The sequence below is a fragment of the Pinus tabuliformis genome, chromosome 7, assembly GCF_031772625.1.
Source record: "Pinus tabuliformis cultivar Carrire ecotype Pingquan chromosome 7, CPIR1, whole genome shotgun sequence".
In the NCBI taxonomy this organism is placed as follows: Eukaryota; Viridiplantae; Streptophyta; class Pinopsida; order Pinales; family Pinaceae; genus Pinus; species Pinus tabuliformis.
Genome location: NC_142293.1, coordinates 1,980,814,685 through 1,980,833,594, shown reverse-complemented (window position 1 = coordinate 1,980,833,594; position 18,910 = coordinate 1,980,814,685).

Sequence of the window (18,910 nt, the reverse complement as noted above, 5' to 3'; positions counted from 1 at the left end):
AGTTATGTGTAGACTAGATGCTCTATGAATGCACTGTGTTGGTCATAGACTTTGGAAGGTGTGTTCATTCTAAAAGTTGGAAGTTTTACATTCATGAGGATTTCTTCAAGAAGTTGAATGAAGGACATTCTATTAAGACAATGGTTGTAGTGGTCAAGTATCCATGTATAATGACAAATGGTTGTTGTTGAAAACAGTAGTGAGAATTGATTCCTTGATTTATGCCTTAATTCAAGTAGCCAAATTTGAGGTCATTTTCTTGTGCATGGTTGAGTTCCTAAAATTTAGGAGTTTCTCTAAAAATTAGGATGAGTTAGGATGTAGTTCACTGATGGTTTGAAGTTGAAGGTCGAGTTTTGATCTTCTAGTGTGAGTTAAATTGGGAACTGAAATATTAAGTGGAGTTAGCCTTCTAAATTTTAGGAGAATCTAGTTAACTAGTTTTGTTGACTTTTGCTAACTAGAAAAGATCAAGTTCAATTCCTTAATTAGAAAACTCACTAATTTTAACCATTCAAAATGCCTTTAAAAGGAGGAACGAATGCACAAGTTTAGTCATTTTTTTAGTGAGCACGAGTTGGTGAGACCAAACAATAGGAATCCCAAGTTTATGTGTGAAGCTTGTGAGAGGAAGAGTGTGCAAGAGAAGCTTGTGCACATATTGATAGAGGGTAGTAGAGATCAACATTCTTGCAAGGGTTTCAAGCTTAGAACAAGCAAGAAAGACAAGTGTCTTTCAGATTAAAACAATTGTATTTGTAAGAGATAAATTGCTCAATTTCTATCAATAAACAAGCAGGGGGTTTTCCCAGTTGGCTTCCATAGTAAAAAAAAAAAATGTGTCTTGAATTGTGTGTTTGTGTTTTATTTATGTTCCTAATTCTTCTGCAAATTGAGTAGAGAAATTATGTGTTTATAAGAAAAGAAAGTGTTTTTCATATTGTTCTTATCAGCAGATCCAAATTTCATGGATTTTCTACATGGCATCAGAGCAATGAACATAATCGACCAACACACAGATTTCAACTTTGAGAGGGTTGTGGGAAACATGTAAATGTGCCCTAAGGACTGTCAATTTGAAGTGGCAAAAGGACAATAAGTGGGCTGATGATATAAACCATAAGGGCTCTGATTTGATGCGTTAAAGTATTGTTGAGTGGGTTGTCTTATGTGTGCCTTGAGTACAATACCTGACGTGACAAATCAAAGTCAAGTGGGTTGCTTAGAAAGTCCCAGATCAGTCAAAATTGGAGACCGAGAGAGGGTTGGGTGGATGCCCTAAGCACCGTCAACAAAGATTATATTTGTGACAGTTAAGAGGGATGACTATGGAGCTCTATGATAGTCATCTTTGAGGCAGCAAAGTGGTTGTAAGTGGGAAGAGTTAAATACCTCATGTACAACAATCATTGAAGCACTAATGAGCTATTAGAAGGCAAAGTTGTGGAGCCCTAGTTCAGTGGGTTGCAGATGGCCAAACCACTGATAAGAGAGTAGATCCAGAAGACCCAATGAGTAGACTTTTTAGTGGAGCTAGAGGCTTGCTAGTGGGTAGATCAGTGAGCCAAATTTCAATGACAGAAAAGGAGTTGTGATCAATGATAGTGGAAGATTGTGGACTCATAGAGTAGGGTGGGAAAGAATAGATCTACAAGGAAGGTTTCACAGAAGAAAGCAAGGAAGTTGGGGATAGATCCAGGTGGACGAGGTTCTTCCAGTAATCCCTTTCTTGCTAAGACGGAGTGCTGAAAATAGTAGTGATAAATTGATTCCTTGATTTGTGCCTTAATTCAAGGAGTCAAAGTTGAGTATTTTTTGTGCATGGTCGAGTTCCTAAATTTTAGGAGTTTCCCTAAAAATTAGGACAAGTTAGGATGCAGTTAACTAATGTGTTGAAGTTGAAGGTCGAGTTTTGATCTTCTAGTGTGAGTTAAATTGTGAACTGAAAGCTTAAGTGGAGTTGGCCTCCTAAATTTTAGGATGATCGAGTTAACTATTTGGTTGACTTTTGTTAACTAGAAAAGCTTTAGTTCAATTCATTAATTAGAAAACTCACTAATTTTAACCATTTGAAATGCCATTAAAAGGAGGAATTGAGGCACAAGTTTAATCATTGTTTTAGTGAGCACGAGTTGGTGAGACCAAACAATAGGAAGCACAAGTTTGTGCATGCAGCTTGTGAGAGGAATAGTGTGCAATAGAAGCTTGTTCATAGATTGATAGAGGGCAGCATAGATCAACTGTCTTGCAAGGGTTTCAAGCTTAGAACAAGCAGGAAAGACAAGTGTGTCTTTTAGATTGAAAAATTTGTATTTGTAAGAGATCAATTCCTCAATTTCTATCAATAAACAAGCAGGGGGTTTTCCCAATTGGGTTCCCTATTAAAAAAAATGTGTCTTGAATTGTGTGATTGTGATTTATTTTTGTTCCTAATTCCGCTGCAAATTGAGTAGAGAAATGATATGTTTGTAAGAAAAGAAAGTGTTTTTCAAATTGTTCTTATCTGCAGACCACAATTTTGTGGATTTTCTACAGTTGTTTCCTTATGTGGACTTCAAATAGCTTGGTGATGACTACATGAATGACGTATAAGATGTAAGTGCCAATTTGGACTTTATATAGACTTTGTTGATCACGAGGTTCTTTAATTCATGGTTGAGCACTTGTTACAAAGAGCTAGAAAATGATGAAGACTTGACGAATCAAAGATTAAACTAATTACTTGCTCACAGGGAGCATTATAATATATAACTCCTACTTGTCTTATGTGTGATCATATTATCATATTAAAGATTGCTATTATCATTAGTTAAATTGAGGTAAAGCTTATCTCTATATTAATAATTTGATTATTTAAGAAATTGTTAAACTTATTTATGAGAGATTCTTTACCATTAATTTCCCCATCTATTTTGATATGTTATTGAGATATTTTTTTAAATGATTTTAATATTAAAATGATAATAGTATTCATTTATATTAAAGCAACATTCATATATTTATATATGTTTACCATTGCATTAATTATATAAACAATTCAGAAACAAAAATGTATGCTCTGAAATAAGATTATTTAGGTAGAAAAAAATACATAAAATTATAATAAATTCTCCAATATCGATGACCCATTTTTTATTTTCTCTCAAAATTTCCTTATAGAGATTGACTCATTCACTGGATTCGCATTATTTAGGTTGGGAAAAATATGTTAAAAGTATTATAAACTTCATAATTTGGATGACCCTTTTTGGATTTTCTCTTAAAATTCGCTTGTAATGCCTAATGCATGTGACCCATTTTGAATTTTTTAAAAGAGTGGGACATAGCAGAGATGTCATAAGTGGAACTCTCATATGTTTCGAGTATATTTCAAAACACTGTACGTTATCTTGGGAGAATGTACTATTATATTAATTCCATGGAAGCATGATGCTACCAAGATAATTTATTTCTCAAGAAGCTATGATCGTGTATATATATATGTATAAAAGATTTATTCTTGCTCATCCAAGATATATCTTTTAGAAAAGTTGTCACTTTACTAGAATTCTTGCTTGCCCAAGAAGAAATAACATTATACCAAAATAGGTAATCATCTGCCATATATTTATATTTAAGAGCTTTGCTTCTACTGCTCACCCAAGAAATGTCTTTTGAAAAGCTCCCACTTGCAGGGTAAGTGTGGCTGACAACTTTGCTCCTTTTGGTCACTCAAGAAAAAATCCCAATACAATAAAATAGGGTCAATCAGACTAAATTATAATATGATATAAAATGTTCGAAAGGTGCAGCTTCCCATGGAATCTATATGAAAACAACTTAAAAAATATGAGAGCCACTATATCCAGTTATTCAAAAATAAGAAATCCCATTCTTAAATTTATAATTTCATACACCCATTTCAAGAATACAAGGCTACTAAGAAATGAGATTTAAGAAGACATAAGAACAAAACTGAAATATAGGCTCACATTTATGACTCTGCTACAATGATTTGACCTGTAGCAAAAGTGCTTCAAGTTATCCTCTCAGAGTATTGAGGAAGACATTAATTCTAACTTATGTATGGGAAATACGATATCTTAAAAACTGTGACAGATTGAATTATTAATCCGATCTACTTGTGAGCACTGAGGGGAATTGTGCACTGGTGAGCATGCAAGCTCTGAGATGAATGTCTTAGACAGCGCTTTAGAAGGGTTACATGCAATGCATGTTTTACTTCTTGATGCCCAAATGCAAAACTTGTTTTCTTAAGGTGGAAAAATTAAGTGACAGTTCCAGGAAGTATTCAGCTTAAGCTGGAGTTTTACAGCTTTGTTCATCACATCTGTAATCAAATTAATCAATTAATCTGATATTAGGAGAACTTATGACTGATAGATCGCTTCAATTTGGGCAAACAAACTTCCTTTTAAATAAGATTGGTTTAATTTTCTTTGGTTTCAAAGTAAAAGGTGTAGTAACCTCTTCCACAATATCAGATCTTGATCCTCGTTGGTTTTAAAGTAAAAGGTGTAGTAACCTCTTCCACAAAACCTGATTGAGATTTTACCATCTATTGACGCAGTCCAGTTCCTTTCTACCCAATTTTGCATAGTTTTGGGCGATGGCCATAACCCAATGAACTGCCCCACTAATCCACGCTCCGCTATAGAAAGTGCTTCTCTACGGGGAAGGGTAGGAGGGAGTGAGATTTCAGGAATATCTTCCAATATTTTAACAAACTTAGTGACTGATGGTTTGTTCTTTGTTGGGTCCATTGCAGAAATGAGAGAGGCGAAAGCTTTTGTTGTTCCTTCATTTTCTTACTGTTGATCTGAGAGAGGCTCTCCGTCCTCTAATGCGTCCATGGTGCTTAGTTCCCAGCAGCAGGAGGCCGCTGAGGGGAAATTGCGAGCTGCTGCGTGCTTCTTGCTGCATTTGTTGGCTAGGGCTGTGCAGCTCCTTTAGCAAGCAGCGCGATTATGTTTACTCCAGTCAAATCCATTATTAAGGTTTAGGTTAGGGAGAGATATAAATAATTACCCATAACTTGAAAAAAAAGGTTCTTTTTTATTTCATTTAAAGAATAAATTGACTATGTTGACGTTATCTCTTGAGGCCCTTGGACTTATATAACACTTTAGTAGTTAGTGTGCACTACAGACTCTTTAATTGAGCATGATGTGTAACTCCAGTGTCCATCTAGGTGGAGTTTCTAGGCCTACAAATGTTGTTCTAGATGTTTGAGGGCCATATTTAAATATAGTACATGTAATTTTATATCCACGAGCTAGCTTGCATTTTTAACCCCAGGCCCCCAAACAAGAGATTATCTTAAGTTTATTCTATCAAAATGCTTGAAAGAAATTGTTTGTATCTAGATTAACATTAAAGTGTGAAAAGTAACTTGTGAGGTATATTATCCTTTGACGCAACTACTTTGATTCCAAAGTCCTACCAATGGTTAAATTTGATTCACGTCCCATTTAAGAAAACCCATGTCCTCAGCCTCAATTCTCGCATGATCTACACCTCCATTTTTGAATTCTTAGATGGATTTAGATGTTGAGGAATTTTTGAAGTTTTTGAATCTCCATATGCTTATAGATTGGGTACACACTACTTTTGGTATGTGTAGTTGATGAAGGAATGATATATTTGATAAAATAGTAGAGAAGCTCAACAAGATGATTACGAAGATGAAGGCTAAGTACCTATCTGTGGACTATTTGTGATGCCAAATAACCTTGTTGTCACAGAAAGAAATTGGATTTTCTTAACACCTTTCCTATTTGCACACCTAACAATCCTTGCTGGTAGACCCTCCCTATTTGCATACCCTCCCTCCTTGTTCACATGTTCGCAGACCCTCCCTGTTCGCCCCTTTTTTTCCTTGGCCCGCCCTTTTTTTGATGCATTGAGTCAAACTTTTGAATAAATAATACCCAATAATACATATATTCATATCTAACATAAAAAAAACCCTCTCTCCCCCTATTATATAGTCAATATAATGTTTTATGATATTTTATTTTTTTATACTCCAATATGAACACACATGATATCATATTGGTTTGTCAGTGAACCCCCCGTGGTTCCAACTAATTGACAAGTGAATGGAGGATCATGGACATTTTGATTATGAGGTATGAAATATGTTCTACCTTAATAGAGTTGCTTCATATTAGTGAAATCCTAAAAAAATAGTTTAGTTTGTCTTTCATTCACTTTAGCAGGAGCCATAAGTTTATTATTGACATTTGGACATGTTTATTTTAATACATTGCATCATCAACTGTACTAAAAAACCAACGATTTGGGATTCTTTGTAGTGCTACTCTGAGTGTTGAGCTTCCAACCCCTTTATACATTTTTCACAAGCATGCTTTGATTTATTATTTGTGATTCTAGGAGTTTCAATGTATTCTTTTGGTAGTTGTTGAGGGACTCAATGTCCCCATACCACTCTTTTGTTGGTGTATCTTTTGAAGACTTGTAATTACTTTGTTCTACTTCAACAACATCGCCATTTGGGTCACAACACTTTATATGGTTTTATAGCCTTTCAACAACTTGTTTTCTAGGAGGATTTCAATGGACTTTGAGTGTTCCTCCAATCATATTTGGATTTGAGTTCAATCACGTTGATCACAAACTTAATTCTAAAGTGAAATGATGAGTTTGTAGCGAGAAATACATAAATGTTGTTCTAGATGTAGTAAAGAGTTTTTGGGAGTCTATCTTAGAGAATGTGAATGATATTTCCTTTGATAGCAGATGAAGATTAGATGGTGATGAAAAAACAAAGTAAAGTTTGTGTATGATATTCAATAAAAGCAATGACCATATGGAAATGTGAATCACACTTTGTAGTTGTAGCGAGCCTAGGATGTTATAAATAAATCATTTGCATTAGTGCTTGAAAATTTTGAGCTTGAATCTCTCCTAGAGTTAGTACTTGGAAGAATTATTGTAGTGATACTAAAGCATTGTTTTCAAAGTTTATTTCTAGTGTCTTCGAGAAATGGAGTATGTAAATGATATGTACCTATATCTATGTATGTAACATATAAAGGGTATATCGTTATAAGACCTCGACATACATGCATTGCCACGTTTCCATGTGTCCATAATGATTTGGATAACTTGTTTAGTATAGTGAAAAACCTTTGTTAGAGAGTTGTTAAACTCTTGGAAGAGTGAGTTATGTGTAGACTAGATGCTCTATGAATGCACTGTGTTGGTCATAGACTTTGGAAGGTGTGTTCATTCTAAAAGTTGGAAGTTTTACATTCATGAGGATTTCTTCAAGAAGTTGAATGAAGGACATTCTATTAAGACAATGGTTGTAGTGGTCAAGTATCCATGTATAATGACAAATGGTTGTTGTTGAAAACAGTAGTGAGAATTGATTCCTTGATTTATGCCTTAATTCAAGTAGCCAAATTTGAGGTCATTTTCTTGTGCATGGTTGAGTTCCTAAAATTTAGGTTTTTCTCTAAAAATTAGGACAAGTTAGGATGTAGTTCACTGATGGTTTGAAGTTGAAGGTCGAGTTTTGATCTTCTAGTGTGAGTTAAATTGGGAACTGAAATATTAAGTGGAGTTAGCCTTCTAAATTTTAGGAGAATCTAGTTAACTAGTTTTGTTGACTTTTGCTAACTAGAAAGATCAAGTTCAATTCCTTAATTAGAAAACTCACTAATTTTAACCATTCAAAATGCCTTTAAAAGGAGGAACGAATGCACAAGTTTAGTCATTTTTTTAGTGAGCACGAGTTGGTGAGACCAAATAATAGGAATCCCAAGTTTATGTATGAAGCTTGTGAGAGGAAGAGTGTGCAAGAGAAGCTTGTGCACATATTGATAGAGGGTAGTAGAGATCAACATTCTTGCAAGGGTTTCAAGCTTAGAACAAGCAGGAAAGACAAGTGTGTCTTTCAGATTAAAACAATTGTATTTGTAAGAGATAAATTGCTCAATTTCTATCAATAAATAAGCAAGGGGTTTCCCAATTGGCTTCCATAGTAAAAAAAAAAAATGTGTCTTGAATTGTGTGTTTGTGTTTTATTTATGTTCCTAATTCTTCTGCAAATTGAGTAGAGAAATTATGTGTTTATAAGAAAAGAAAGTGTTTTTCATATTGTTCTTATTAGCAGATCCAAATTTCATGGATTTTCTACATGGCATCAGAGCAATGAACATAATCGACCAACACACAGATTTCAACTTTGAGAGGGTTGTGGGAAACATGTAAATGTGCCCTAAGGACTGTTAATTTAAAGTGGAAAAAGGACAATAAGTGGGCTGATGATATAAACCCTAAGGACTCTGATTTGATGCGTTAAAGTATTGTTGAGTTGGTTGTCTTATGTGTGCCTTGAGTACAATACCTGACGTGACAAATCAAAGTCAAGTGGGTTGCTTAGAAAGTCCCAGATCAGTCAAAATTGGAGACCGAGAGAGGGTTGGGTGGATGCCCTAAGCACTGTCAACAAAGATTATATTTGTGACAGTTAAGAGGGATGACTATGGAGCTCTATGATAGTCATCTTTGAGGCAGCAAAGTGGTTGTAAGTGGGAAGAGTTAAATACCTCATGTACAACAGTCATTGAAGCACTAACGAGCTATTAGGAGGCAAAGTTGTGGAGCCCTAGTTCAGTGGGTTGCAGATGGCCAAACCACTGATAAGAGGGTAGATCCAAAAGACCCAATGATTAGACTTCTTAGTGGAGCTAGAGGCTTGCTAGTGGGTAGATCAGTTAGCCAAATTTCAATGACAGAAAATGAGTTGGGATCAATGATAGTGGAAGATTGTGGACTCATAGAGTAGGGTGGGAAAGAATAGATCTACAAGGATGGTCTCACAGAAGAAAGCAAGGAAGTTGGGGACAGATCCAGGTGGACGAGGTTCTTCCAGTAATCCCTTCCTTGCTAAGAGGGAGTGCTGAAAATAGTAGTGATAAATTGATTCCTTGATTTGTGCCTTAATTCAAGGAGTCAAAGTTGAGTATTTTTTGTGCATGGTCGAGTTCCTAAATTTTAGGAGTTTCCCTAAAAATTAGGACAAGTTAGGATGCAGTTAACTAATGTGTTGAAGTTGAAGGTTGAGTTTTGATCTTCTAGTGTGAGTTAAATTGTGAACAAAAAGCTTAAGTGGAGTTAGCCTCCTAAATTTTAGGATGATAGAGTTAACTATTTGGTTGACTTTTGTTAACTAGAAAAGCTTTAGTTCAATTCCTTAATTAGAAAACTCACTAATTTTAAACATTTGAAATGCCATTAAAAGGAGGAACTGAGGCACAAGTTTAATCATTGTTTTGGTGAGCACGAGTTGGTGAGACCAAACAATAGGAAGCACAAGTTTGTGCAGGCAGCTTGTGAGAGGAATAGTGTGCAATAGAAGCTTGTTCATAGATTGATAGAGGGCAACATAGATCAACTGTCTTGCAAGGGTTTCAAGCTTAGAACAAGCAGGAAAGACAAGTGTGTCTTTTAGATTGAAAAATTTGTATTTGTAAGAGATCAATTCCTCAATTTCTATCAATAAACAAGCAGGGGGTTTTCCCAATTGGGTTCCCTATTAAAAAAAAATGTGTCTTGAATTGTGTGACTGTGCTTTATTTTTGTTCCTAATTCCGCTGCAAATTGAGTAGAGAAATGATATGTTTGTAAGAAAAGAAAGTGTTTTTCAAATTGTTCTTATCTGCAGACCACAATTTTGTGGATTTTCTACAGTTGTTTCCTTATGTGGACTTCAAATAGCTTGGCGATGACTACATGAATGACGTATAAGATGTAAGTGCCAATTTGGACTTTATATAGACTTTGTTGATCACGAGGTTCTTTAATTAATGGTTGAGCACTTGTTACAAAGGGCTAGAAAATGATGAAGACTTGACCAATCAAAGATTAAAATAATTACTTGTTCACAGGGAGCATTGGAGTATGTAACTCCTACTTGTCTTATGTGTGATCATATTATCATATTAAAAATTGCTATTATCATTGGTTAAATTGAGGTAAAGCTTATCTCTATATTAATAATTTGATTATTTAAGAAATTGTTAAACTTATTTATGAGAGATTCTTTACCATTAATTTCCCCATCTATTTTGATATGTTATTGAGATATTTTTTTAAATGATTTTAATATTAAAATGATAATAGTATTCATTTATATTAAAGCAACATTCATATATTTATATATGTTTACCATTGCATTAATTATATAAACAATTCAGAAACAAAAATGTATGCTCTGAAATAAGATTATTTAGGTAGAAAAAAATACATAAAAATATAATAAATTCTCCAATATCGATGACCCATTTTTTATTTTCTCTCAAAATTGCCTTATAGAGATTGACTCATTCACTGGATTCGCATTATTTAGGTTGGGAAAAATATGTTAAAAGTATTATAAACTTCATAATTTGGATGACCCTTTTTGGATTTTCTCTTAAAATTCGCTTGTAATGCCTAATGCATGTGACCCATTTTGAATTTTTTAAAAGAGTGGGACATAGCAGAGATGTCATAAGTGGAACTCTCATATGTTCCGAGTATATTTCAAAACACTGTACGTTATCTTGGGAGAATGCACTATTATATTAATTCCATGGAAGCATGATGCTACCAAGATAATTTATTTCTCAAGAAGCTATCATCGTGTATATTTATAAGATTTATTCTGGCTCATCCAAGATATATCTTTTAGAAAAGTTGTCACTTTACTAGAATTCTTGCTTGCCCAAGAAGAAATAACATTATACCAAAATAGGTAATCATCTGCCATATATTTGAGAGCTTTGCACTGCTCACCCAAGAAATGTCTTTTGAAAAGCTCCCACTTGCATGGTAAGTGTGGCTGACAACTTTGCTCCTTTTGGTCACCCAGGAAAAAATCCCAATACAATAAAATAGGGTCAACCAGACTAAATTATAATATGATATAAAATGTTCGAAAGGTGCAGCTTCCCCTGGAATCTATATGAAAACAACTTAAAAAATATGAGAGCCACTATATCCAGTTATTAAATAAGAAATCCCATTCTTAAATTTATAATTTCATACACCCATTTCAAGAATACAAGGCTACTAAGAAATGAGCTTTAAGAAGACATAAGAACAAAACTGAAATATTAAGGCTCACATTTATGACTCTGCTACAATGATTTGACCTGTAGCAAAAGTGCTTCAAGTTATCCTCTCAGAGTATTGAGGAAGACATTAATTCTAACTTATGTATGGGAAATACCCTATCTTAAAAACTGTGACAGATTCATTGAATTATTAATCCGATCTACTTGTGAGCACTGAGGGGAATTGTGCACTGGTGAGCATGCAAGCTCTGAGATGAATGTCTTAGACAGCGCTTTAGAAGGGTTACATGCAATGCAAGTTTTACTTCTTGATGCCCAAATGCAAAACTTGTTTTCTTAAGGTGGAAAAATTAAGTGACAGTTCCAGGAAGTATTCAGCTTAAGCTGGAGTTTTACAGCTTTGTTCATGCCCAAATGCAAAACTTGTTTTCTTAAGGTGGAAAAATTAAATGACAGTTCCAGGAAGTATTCAGCTTAAGCTGGAGTTTTACAGCTTTGTTCATCAGATCTGTAATCAAATTAATCAATTAATCTGATATTAGGAGAACTTATGACTGATAGATCGCTTCAATTTGGGCAAACAAACTTCCTTTTAAATAAGATTGGTTTAATTTTCTTTGTAGTTGCATAAGGACAAATGATTTGTTGTTACAGGTTAGAGTGGAAGAGTTTTCATTAGGATCTTCCCCAAAAACAAATTGAATTAAATAAAATCAAAGCATTATAAAAATCCAGTGCAAACACTCTAAATCAGACACAAGAATGTAGGAAAAAATAAAGTTATTAAGGGTCTAAATAGCAAATACATATGCAAATTATTCGGCTGAGGCCACAATTATAAATAGCTCTTGATACAGAAGGCTTATTCAGACTCGGTGCATATTTTTAGCTATGCACCATCCTAACTTAACAGCACAGTCCTTACAACTGAATAAAATTCTGAAGATTAGAATGTACGTTCAATAGAAAGAGATCATGCACACTAAAATCTGCAACACCCTTGCAACGAAACTCCCTGCTGATCAATAAATGAAGCTGTCACCCTTCTGATCAATAAATTGGAGGTGGAGGAGACATATACTTGTAAATCGGAGGAGGTGGAGATTTGTACTTGTAAACATGAGGAGGCGGTGGTGGAGATTTGTAGTGATAGGGGGGAGGTGGTGGGGATTTGTACTTGTACACAGGATGAGGTGGTGGTGGTGGAGGAGACTTGTAATGGTATGGAGGAGGTGGGGGTGAAGTATACTTATACACAGGATGAGGCGGTGGAGGAGGAGGAGACTTGTAATGGTATGGAGGAGGAGGGGGGGATTTATACTTATATACGTGATGAGGTGGTGGAGGAGGAGACTTGTAATGGTAGGGAGGAGGGTACTTGTCCCCAGGATGAGGTGGGGGTAGTGGGGGAGACTTATAATGATATGGGGGAGGAGGAGACTTATATTTATACACGGTATGAGGTGGTGGGGGAGATTTATGATGGTGTTTATGTGGGGGAGGGGGTGATTTGTACTTGTATGGAAGTGGAGGAGGTGGGGATTTGTACTTATACAGTGGAGGTGGTGGGGATTTGTAATGATATGGAAGAGGAGGTGGTGGAGGAGACTTGTAGAGATATGGAGGAGGTGGAGATTTGTACTTATACAGGGGAGTTGGCGGAGGAGGGGATTTGTAATGGTATGGCGGTGGAGGAGGGGATTTGTAATGGTATGGCGGTGGAGGAGGAGATTTGTAGTGATATGGAGGAGGTGGAGATTTGTACTTATAAACAGGAGGTGGTGGAGGAGGTGATTTGTAATGATATGGAGGTGGAGGAGGAGATTTGTAATGGTAGGGTGTACCTGGTATCACATGAGAAATAGGTGGGGGAGGAGATTTGTACTTGTATACAGGAGGAGGAGGAGATTTGTACTTGTAAACATGAGGTGGTGGAGGAGGAGACTTGTAATGATATGGAGGAGGAGGGGATTTGTACTTGTAAATGGGAGATGGTGGAGGAGGGGACTTGTAATGATATGGAGGAGGAGGGGATTTGTACTTGTAAAAATGAGGTGGTGGAGGAGGAGACTTGTAATGATATGGAGGAGGAGGGGATTTGTACTTGTAAACAGGAGGTGGTGGGGGAGGAGACTTGTAGTGATACGGAGGAGGGGGTGATTTATACCTGTAAACAGGGGGTGGTGGAGGAGGAGATTTGTAATGAGATGGGGGAGGAGGGGATTTGTACTCGTAAACAAAAGGTGGTGGTGGATGAGAATTGTAATGATATGGAGGAGATTCGTAATAGGAAGCATCGGCCACCATGAATGAATTGAAAAAGAGCAGGCATGACAAGAATAATGGAAGCAGAAACTTGATTACAGAAAAGGGATAGTACCCCCAGATCCTCATATTATCAACTTCCATCACTTCTCTTATGCTGCTCATGAAGCAATCCATATCTTTCTCTATGCCTATATATACATGTAAAAGAGATGCTTCTGGTAAACAAGATGCTTTCTACAGAGATGTGGCAGGTGTAATTGATCTTTACAGCCGACTAGTGGATGTCATGTTGCATGTGGCAGCGAGCACCAAATCGAATCTGGGAGGAGAAGGTAATACTGACTCTTTACTGATTGCGAAGGTAGGGTGCAGGAAATTAGATGATTACAGGGCACTACATCCAGAGAAGTTGCAGCCTTTAGTGTGGGTCCTCTTCATGGAAGCTGTCTGAAGTGCGCCAGCCTTGCAAAGCAGAATAAGCGGGCTCGCGACCCATAGATAGAATATATTGGATTGGGGAGCAGTTGGTATCCTCGGTGAATTAATGGCCCTATATCCCTATAGTCTAGTGTGGGGGTAGATGGTAGATAATGTTCTGGTCAGCACTAGCAAACAAACAAAGCAGCCAGTAGTCTTACTTCTCGTGGATTGCACTTAAAAGTTCGCTGTACAGCACTTCGCTAGTTCATTCGTTACATAGAAAGTTTTCTAAATTTAGTTAGTTTTTTGTTTTTTGGTGGTTGATTTTATTGAGGTAAAGGTGCCAAAACTTAATCATAATAATGTTGTGGTTAATTAGTAATGGTCACAATGATTAGTGGTTGCTATTCATTAATGTGGGTGAGCCATTATTGTTTGATTCTCCAACCAATTTAATGGAGAGATGTTACAAGGATGCAATCGGCAGTGTCTTATGAATTAGTTGTATCAAGTTTCTAAAGAAATATCTCTCGGTCATGTAGATCCAAAAATGTCAAAATGGAAAAATAAAAAGGAAAAACACTAAGGAAGCTTCCAAATGAGGCTAGATCTTCAACAACCTATATGATAAAGGAAGTCACCATCTACAACATGGTAAGAACAATTTATGAGAAATGCCCTCAGAGAGAACCCTTGACTTCCCTCCATGATGTGCAATATAGACGACGGAAGAGAGTCAATGTGGAACTCGAGGAGAATTGTGGAATTGCAAGTAGCAATCATGAAGGGTTCATGATAGATATATATCTCATTTGTGGGAGTCATGTCAAAAAAAGAGTTAGTCCATAAGAGAATTAAGTTCTCAAAGAGGCAAGGCGTAATCCAATTATTGTTAGAAGGGCCGGTCTAGGAGAGAGGGTAAGTGCCTGATTTACTATGTCAATCTTCAAGTTGGCTTGATATGAAGAGCTAAGAGAACCCCATCGAAGTCCTTTTCGAGAGAGCAATCCCTTCACTAGGAGAATATATTGAAGGCCAATTTCTAATGTAAAATTGTACTTTGCATCTAAAGCAAACCCAAAGACGTAGCTCATATGGGTGCTTTGTCATCAATTTGCTAAGTATTGCGTTATAGTTTTATATTTTAGACCCTAAATGTTATGACTTACTTAGAGTAGTTAGCCAGGGAGTAATTAGAAATACTTACTTACCAATCAAGGAGGAGGTGTAAGGCTTACCTCACAAAGAAGGGAGTCGTTTTCCAATGGCTGCTCTTTAGAGGCTTAATGGCTTATGGGCTCTTTAGGGGCTTAATGGCTTAATGGCTTATCAACTGGATGGCGGCTTTAAGTCTGAAAATGACTCATTGATTTAGGTTTGACGGGAAGAATATAAAGGGCTGATAACTGCTCCTTTATTGGTAGGTCACTGCTCCGATGATCTCCGAAGAGTAGTTACGAATGTGTGATTTTACCTCTCCCTTAATCATCGGTTGAGCGTGCTTCCTTGATGCTTATTGGGTAGCCCCTCTCAAGTAAGTAACTAAAGGGTGGTCGAGCCATGCTTACGCATCCTCTCCTTATCAGTCGAGCAGCCATTTGTTCAGAAGCACAAAATGAAGCCCATTTCCATAGCCTTAGTTGGTAACTCAACCCACTTGAAAGTGAAATGGCTTGTCATTGTATGTTTAGTGGATCGTAATGCTTCTACTGAAGGACAAGGATCAAAGCCCATATAAAGTACCTGCCTTCCAAGCCAAGCCAGCAGAACGACAAAGCTCACATGCCTCCGTTTTTTTCATGAAATTGGATGAATTGAGAACCTTGTTAATATAATCTAATTAATGAATGAAGTCTTTAACACAAACTTTGAATCATTGTTATTCAAGGAAAACCATGTTTCTAGGTTTTAGGTAACTCAATTGTCAATTTCTTGTGAGGACAGCCATCACTAGTCTCTATCAACAAATGTGAGACGACTCATCAATCACACCACCTAACATAATTCATTGATGGTTCATAAAGGTGTAGATTTTCACCCCTACTATATGTCTTTAGGTCTTGATTGTTATCTTATTTCATTATGTTCAAAAAAATGAACTCTTAACCAATCAAAAACAATTTTAAATATTATTCCAAACCCAAAAATACTCATAATTATCATAATTTTCACCTAAATTTGGAAACAATATTCATATAAAAACTTTTTCACTTTCCATTTTTTTTTTTAATGTATGTAGTGGTTTAACAGACCAAAAACCAAATGGTGGGTTTGGGATAACCACAAATCAAAATCATCTCACGAAACTGGACTTTATGTATGGCTACGAATCTAAGTGAGGAACTCTACCTGATCTAAAATAAATGGTGTTATGGCCACCTTGAAAGCCATTGCCTAAGGAACTCTCATGAATTCAGTAGAAGATAAAAGAATCTCAGCAAGCTTGGAAAAGTTATTGAATCTCCTATCACCACCAAAGAGCATCTCAAACCTCCATCATTCTTGGGTCACTCCATATACATCACACAGTTGTCAACATCACCAAGTGGAGATTTCAGAAACAACAATGAACTAATGGATAACTCACAACTAATATTCGGGTCTAATGTTCCTATAAGGACTAGATCATGTCCCCTTCCCAAAAAAAAATTATTGATTCCCTCACATGCATTACCCAACCTCTAAATCATATTTATTTATGTTGTAGTTGATGTAGATTTCAAAGAAGATCCATGCATGTTAGGAGGATAATAGACCAAACCATCATCCCTATGATTGTTGATGTGAGAGGTGTCACCCTTAGAAGTTGAGAAGGAATGAATCATATCTAGCGATGTTGAGAGATCCTCCAAAACACAATGCAATGGGTTTCTTAGAACTATAAGATACACTCAATATATGTTTGCAATCTCCAAATGCCTCAAGGACCCATCCTTAATGGAAACCCCACTATCTTGATTGGATTTTGATTCATCTATTTTTTTTTTTTCTAGATTAGCAATCATGCTCTCATCCTACACGTCCCTTATCTCTATCTAAGCTCACAACTTAAGCTTGCAATAAAGAGTTTAGTAGTGTCAACATCGATGGAAGAATCCATTATGTCGACGTGTGGAACCAATGATCTTCCTTACTTTCCCTTTTGTTATTTAGAAGATGCCTACTACAGTGAATAGTGCATGAAAATATGACCTACCTTGATGGAAAAAATGACATTGAAATGGAACTCCATAATCTAACATGTTCTCTAATTCATCTCTTAAATAATCCATAGAAATCAATGTTGGAAGAAGTCCATAACATTCATTCAACTAGAATTCTTGGAACACCTTCCATTTTTAGGGTTTCATGACCCATTTGTAAGTGTGTAGATAGAATTATTCTATAATAAAAATATATTGATTGATAGAATGAATAAGATTGATGAATATTACAATAAAGGCCCCAATTATAAATACCTAGGCGAGGTGCCTTTTCACTAATAGACTTATCTTCTAATAAGAAACATATTTTCATTAACTAGTTAACTTATCATTATTTATTATTTTATTATTATTATGTTCTTGTGATCCCATTAAAATTGTTTTGTCCTCGAAACAAAGATAATGAGAGATATTATATGAAAAAAAAAAAAATTTCCATGATAAATCCTCTTCTGGATTAGGTAATCTCTTTCCTTGAAAATGACATTAAATTGATTGACTTTATAAAACTTTAGATCACCACTGACGTCAATTGCATTTTACCTTTTCCAGGGGTAAATCCTGACTCCAACGATACTACTCCAATTTATTTAATAATATTTTTTCTTTATGAATTAGATTAATCTAAGTCTTATTAATATAGTTATTAGACTAATTATAGATCCCAACGTTTGACGTATAGTTCCACACCCCCTCTTTAGATTTAATAATGGTACCGTCGACTTTAGAATTTTAACCTTGAGATACACAGGAATGATAGCCTATCCATAGTTAGTACATGTTATAATTTCCAAAGTGTTATAAGAACTTAGATACATATCATTAAAAATGGATGTATTTGAATCAGAATTAGGGCTCCATGATATAATTCCATAAGGATATGTTGTGAACGAGGAATAGTCCATCGCGGTGTCTTTTTCATTAATGATAAGGATATTAGCGCTTAAGATACTTTGGCCATTTTGTAATTATTATTTGATGTCTTGTAGATTTTGTAATTAATTATTTGATTTCTTGTAGCAATTCTTTTTATGATTCATTGATTTCCCTTACTTCGTTAAAAAATGTTTTGTTCTCTTTAATTTCAAGATCTAAAAACATAATGGTAGCTAAAACTTGGCTCTAATACCAATGTAATAAACAAGGCTTGTTTGGTGACAATAGTATATTTAATTGTATTTTTTTTTATAGATAGACAAAATAAATAATGATGATGATACAATAAACCCTCATGATAATTTACTTCTAGCATTGATTCATCACGAGGTGAAAGGGTATGTGCCCCTTTACTTTTCATTTAATTAATTTATATTTATACGTACGTTTATAACAACCATATATAGAAATTTACACTTGACCTCCCTCACTACCTAGATAACCTTTGTGTTCCAAAAAATGTATGTGAACCCATAAGAGAATATGATATTACCATGCAATGCATGAATCAAATTTTTCATCACATGCCCATAAAAACAAACCTAATCCCTCATAGGACTAGCGACCACTAGATAGGGTTCAATCCCTACTCAAAAGGGATTCAAAATGAAAGAGACAAACATGATTAAATGGTGACACATGGATCTTACCTTAACTAGATGGAACCAAGATTTTCCTATCCAAGAGATTATTTCTACAAGTGGTGACCTTTTCCCACTAAATTTTCATCCTTCGTCATCAATGCGCATGAGAGTAAGTCAATGATATTGTTGGTAAGTGTCAACCAAGCTAAAAAATTGGTTATTTCTAAGATGAATTATATTTTGTCATTTTTAAGAGAAAATGTGTAGAAGAATCCATGAGAGCTGCATCCTACCTAGAGGGGTGCACTAAGGAATACAAACAATAATGGGAAGTGTTGCTACAAATTTACAAGAGTGTGTTCTAGGAGCCTAAAGGGTTACCACCCAAGAGGGAACTGGAGCATGAGCT